The sequence below is a fragment of the Elephantulus edwardii genome, unplaced genomic scaffold (assembly GCF_000299155.1).
Source record: "Elephantulus edwardii isolate Elephantulus edwardi_28Jun2011 unplaced genomic scaffold, EleEdw1.0 scaffold00046, whole genome shotgun sequence".
NCBI lineage: Eukaryota > Metazoa > Chordata > Mammalia > Macroscelidea > Macroscelididae > Elephantulus > Elephantulus edwardii.
In genome coordinates, this window is record NW_006399796.1 from 17,087,236 (window position 1) to 17,093,304 (window position 6,069).

Below are 6,069 nucleotides of genomic sequence, written 5' to 3' on the forward strand. Positions count from 1 at the left end.
CTCCAATGCCTAATATGTCAATATTTATGCGTTCCATTTCTTTCTTAACAATTTCTAATTTTCCTTCATTCATGGCTCTCACATTCCATGTACCAATCTAGCTTTAGACTATTTTAATCACCCTAGAAATTTCTTCAAGCCCATTGACAGTCCCAGCCACTGACCTATTTTTCACTTTATGCATTTGTCTTTTCTGGACACTTTACATAAATGGAATCATACAATATTTAGATTTTTGTGTCTGGCTTCTTTCAGTTAGGATAATCTTTCAAGGTTTATGCATGTTGCAGCATGTAGAAGTATTTTATGCCTTTTGGCTTTTCACTAGTGTTCAATTGTTAGATGCCTTCAAGTTGATTTCCACTCTTAGTGATGCCATGTGATGGAATAGAACTTCCCCAATAGGACTTTCTAGGCTGTAATCTTTGTAGAACCCTATCATCACGTCTTTCTGCAGTGGAGCGGATGAGTAATCTTGAACTTTTTGTTCAGTTGCTGAGCACTTAACAATTGTGCTATCAGGACTCCTTTATATTGCTATAACATTATTCTATTACTGTAGCTGTAACAATTTGTCTAAATATATATTTTAACTTTTCTTGGGTACATTTTCAGGATTTGAAATACAAGATCAAGAAATTCCTAGTGCTAAGGGAGGTTGGCTGCCAGTTTAAAGACAGATACAGCTGATACAAATCACAATATTTTCAGGTGCTTTATATTCATGTGAAAGTTAGACAATGAATAAGGAAGAACAAAGAAGAACTGATGCTTATGAATTGTGATATTGGTAAATAAATATTGAAAACACCGTGGAATGGCAAAAGAACAAACAATTTTGTATAGGAGTGAATTCAAACAGGGTGCTCATTGGAGGCAAAGATGATAAGACTTAGTCTCATGTACCTTGGGCATATTATCAGTGGGTGCAGATTTTAGAAAAAAGACATAATGCTGGGAAAAGCAAAGGATCTGTGAAAGAAAGAAAGACCCTCCAGGAGATTAATTGACACAGTGACTAAAAAAAAAAAATAAAAATGGACTAGCTTGAGAGAGACCAAGATTCTAAGGATGGAGTCGTGTAGGTCAAGGTTTCAACTTGTTTATGGGTCTGTGAGCTATAGTTGACCCAACAATTTAAGTTTAAGGTGAAGTGGTTGAACAATTTTATAATCCCACAATATTCTAAAATTAGTCTCAAAAACAAATGAGAGTTAATTCTTTCTTTCTAGGAGCTCATAATCTAGTAGAGAGCTCTAGTGGTGTAAAGCGTAGCAAATTATCATGGTCTTATTTTCTTTGGTGCTGTCAAAAATAGGAAAACATAGCATCATGCTTAAGAACTCATTGCTGTCAGGTTAGAATCAACTCATAGCTGATTCTCCAGTAGGTTTTCAAAGGCTATAAATTGCACAGAGAAGAAATTGCCTGTCTTTCTTCATTAAGAGCAGCTATGGGTTCAAACCACATGCCTTTGAATTGGTAGCACAATGCTCTACCCTCTAAGCCACCAGAGCTTACAGTACTGTAAGTCACATATCATTTAGTTACCAATGGCTTATGAATACCTAACAACAACAATGGCTCAATAATAGAGCCATTTAATTAACTCATGTAATAAGAAATCTGAAGATAATTATGTTTAACTCAGGTGCAGCAATTCAACACTACTCAGTAACCACGGTTCTTTGCGTCTTTCCCTTGTGTCATCCTCAGAAGCTTGACTTTTCATGTTAAGGCTTGTTACAGCATGTTGTTAACACACAGCTAAGCATTGCATCCCCACATTTTAAAACTTACATTTAAAGAGCAATATGGTCTCTTCACTGTTTCTTTTAAGTTAGGGATCAAAAACTCTCTTAGAAATTATCCCCTTATGATATTTCTCAGATATCTTTAACTAGTATTGAGGGACATTCCTAATCCTTACCTAATCACTACCATAAAAGAAGGAGTTACTAACCTTACTTAGATCAGTTAGGCTTCATGCCCTGGGTAAAAAAATAAAAATCATTATTGTATTTTTAAATTTTGTTTTACCTTGTTTGTGATGTTTGCTTGGTTTTTTAAACCATATTTACACTCTCCAGTGAGAATACCATTTCAGTTCTCTGAGCCTTTGTTTTCTGATTTGAAAACAAGTGGCTGGGTTTGAGTACCAGGTCTATCTTCTGAAGTGTAGCTGATAGATTCAATACTCTAACCTTTTAGTTCAGTGTCAAGAGCTTAAACATTTGTATACCAAGCAACTCTTAAGTTGCAAAAGGGTCAGGAAAAATATTTTAAGATTCTTTTCAGTTCAAATTACCCCTTAGCATGTTAGAATTTCTTTAAAATTTCCCTTCCTTTTTCATGAAGTTCATAGGGAAGCTTCTGTCCACTCTCATTTGATTCTAGGAACAGCAATCTAAGTTTAGAAAAAGAAAAATAAGGAATAATTTTTTTTCTTTTCCCTTACCTACAGCCAAATTCATTAATTTTTTTCTATGACTGCCTTCACTTAGTGCCATAGTTTTATATTGTCTAGAATATCAATATATTTCTATTAATATAGCATTAGAAGAATTAGAATTCAATACTAAAACCCCTTAACTTAAAATATGTCTGTGTGGTTGAGTTGTGTGCTATTTTAAAAGCACCAGGATACTTAAATATTCCAGCTGCTAAATAGGACAGGTGCCTGATGATCCTCAGAGCTGTTGCCTGAAAATAGAACTCAAGATTGGAATCCATTCTCTGACACAGCCTGTCGGCAATCATCACTATTATTAATGGAAATGGACACTAAAAAGTTTTTGTGTTTGTTTTTTTAATTCCTCTCCTGTGAATTTTAATTCAACATGGGGAGGATTTCATTCCCTTGGAAAAAAAGAGACTTAAATTTTCAGGATCAGAACCTAGAATTGTATGAGCTAGGGAATTTTTTTTTTACTACCTCAAAAGAGAAGGCTCAAAATATTATATGATAAAGAATCTTTGGTATTCTTCCCACGAAATTTTTAATTTAAAGAGCATGATGGAAGGAATTTTTTTAGTTTTAGGGAGGATGACGGGTTTTGAGACTGAAAGGTGATATAGGACTATGGAAAAAATGGTGTTTAGAGTTTATGGAGAACTGAATGAGAATGTAAAGCTAAATAGAGAGCATTTATTTGCCACCTACTTGTCAAACACTTTCATTATGTCACATGGTCACCACAGAAACCTGTAAATTTTATTATTCTCATTTTTTCAAATGAGGAAATAGAATTTTTAAAATTTCACAAGCTCATATAGTTATTAGTGTACAGACCTGTGATTCAACCAAGATTTAATGAACTTCCGCATTATACTTTGATTGTTGTGCTATAATGATAATCACACAGTTAAAATTATTATATTTGGGTATTTTAAAAGAATTGCTTATGTGTACTATATTAGAACCTTAATGTTCAGAAAAGCTTACTTATGAAATGAAAATGTTAAAGTAGATGATGATGTTGTTGTTGTACCATAAAGCCACCTTCAAAAAAAAAGAATCATAGCAACTCTATGTATAATAGCTCTGAGCTCTGCCTTAGCCTGAGCCAATCTCACTGACTCTGACACACCTGCTCCCATTACCCTACTTACTGTGTCATCTCATCTGGGGTCTTCCTCTCCTGCACTGTGCTTACACCCTTCCAAGCATGATGTCTTTCCCCAAACGCTAGTCAGTCCTGGCAACATGTCCAGAGTATGTTAGATGAAACTTCAAAATTCTTGCATTTCTCCCTCTCCAGAGTAGTTCTGTTTGTTCTCTTGGGATTCCATAGAATATTCAGTATTCTTCTCCAGCACCACAATTCAAAGTCATTGATTCTTCTTCTATCATCCGTGGTCATTTTCCAGCTCTCTGATTCATAACAAGTAATTGTGAAGACCATGGCCTGCATCAGAAGCACCTTAGCCTCTAGCCTGGTGTCATTGCTCTTCAGCACCCTGGAGAGGTCCCTGAAAGCAGAATCCCCCAATTAAATTAATCTTTTGATTTCCTGACTGCTGGTGTGAAGAGTTGATTGTGGACCTGAGCAAGCTAAAACTATTAACAATATCAATCTCTTCTCCATCTGCCATGGTGCTGTCAATGGTCCTAGTGGTAAGAATCTTTGTTTTTTTGATGTTGAGCTTCAATCTATATCGAAGACCATAATTCTTTACCTTCCGCAACAAACACTTTAGATCTTCCTCAGTTTCGGCAAGCAAGGCTGTGTCATCTGCATAACATAGGATTATGATGACTCTTCTTCCAGTTGTGATGCCACATTCCTCCTCATAAAGCCCAGCCTCCCAGATGATCTGTTTTGTATATAGATTGAAAAAATGCAGACACATGACACATCCCTGAGGCACTCCTTTCCAGATTTTGAACTATGCAGTGTTTCCTTGCTCTGTTGTGATGACTGTTTCCTGGTTTAAGTTTAGGTTTCACACTTGAGCACAATCAAGTATTCTGGTGATAAATAAAGATATCAAAATACAAATTTTTGGAGTGAAATTTAAAAAAAAAACTTAAAAATACCTATTTTTTATTGATTAGGGATAAATGAGAGAATAGACAATAAAGTATTACCTTAAAAAAAGTAATAGAAATCAGAAGTGTGAATTTATTGAAAAATGAGAATGAAAGATACTGGAGGGGAGTGAAGAATTGAGCGTGGATAATGACTACAGGCTTATACAATTCATTGAGGGGTTGGAGTTGGGTATAATTAATAAGCTGGAAAAATATAGTTGGCACAAAGATCCAATTCTCTGCTGTACAGTCAAGGATAAGAATCACATATATAAAGAAATTTGAAAAATATCTAACACCAAAACCAGGTAAAGGAAGAACTTGGATCCCCAAAATAAAGAATTATAAAGACAAGATGGAAAAGGGAGGCTTGTGGAAAATATTATATGGTACTTTTAAGCTTGACCTGGCATCTGTAGAAAAAGAACATATATTAAGTACAGAAAAAACTAACTGAACAATGTTAAGTGGTACTACACTTTATAACCATAAGCATTTGGTCCATGGAGTTGTGAAAATATTATCAGTAGAGATGGAGTCAAGGGTTTAGATTAGGAACAGGGTGTAGATTAAGAATATTGATTATACCGGGACTTCCCAGGAGAACAGGAAGGAAGTCTTGAAGAAAGTCTTCATGGATGCCAGCATAGTGAAACTTTATCTCACTTACTTGGGGCATATTGTCAGGAAGAACAAGTGCTTGAAGAAAGACATCATGCTGGAAAAGGGAGAGGGTCAACAGAAGAGGAAGACGATGGATTGACACAGTGACTACCACGATGGGTTCAAGCATGCCACAGATCATGATGACGGTGCAGGAGAGGGCAAGGTTCAGCTCTGTTGTTCATAGGGTTGCTGGGAATCCCAGTCAACTTGACCCTTTACAGCACAAGTATGTATTGTTTACCCCCTGATGTGTGACTTTAAGTAACTTGCATGAGGTTTCTGGTCCTCAGCTTCATCATCTATGAAATTTGATATTGTTTACACTAAATGTAAAAAGATACGTGAATGACCTAAATACATGATGATACTGTAATTTATTTGTAATGCTACTTAACATTTTTAAAAGAAAAATTAATGCATTCATTAAAGAAAATATTCAAATAGGAATAAAAGGTATTCAAGAAAAAGCACCTCTCACCTCACTAGTAGTACTCATTCCTACTGTCCAGAGACATTCACCATGAACAGATCTTCTTCTGGAAAACTATTTAATATGCCGACTTTCCCCATTTCTTTTTCATTTGAATGAAAGTATTCTATCATCTGAATTTCAAGTCCTATATTTTAAAAGTATGTTTTGGAGATAATTTCATAATATTGAATGTAATTGTACCACATTAATAGAAGAGTTTAAAAGTATGAATTTAACTAGTCTTTTCTTGATGTACACTTAGATTGTAAACAACTGGAACAGTACATCAGCAGAGAACTGCCAGAAGTCCAGGCTGGGTTTAGAAGGGGTTGTGGTACTAGGGATATTGTTGCTGATGTTAGATGGATCTTAGCTGAAAGCAGAGAATACCAGAAGA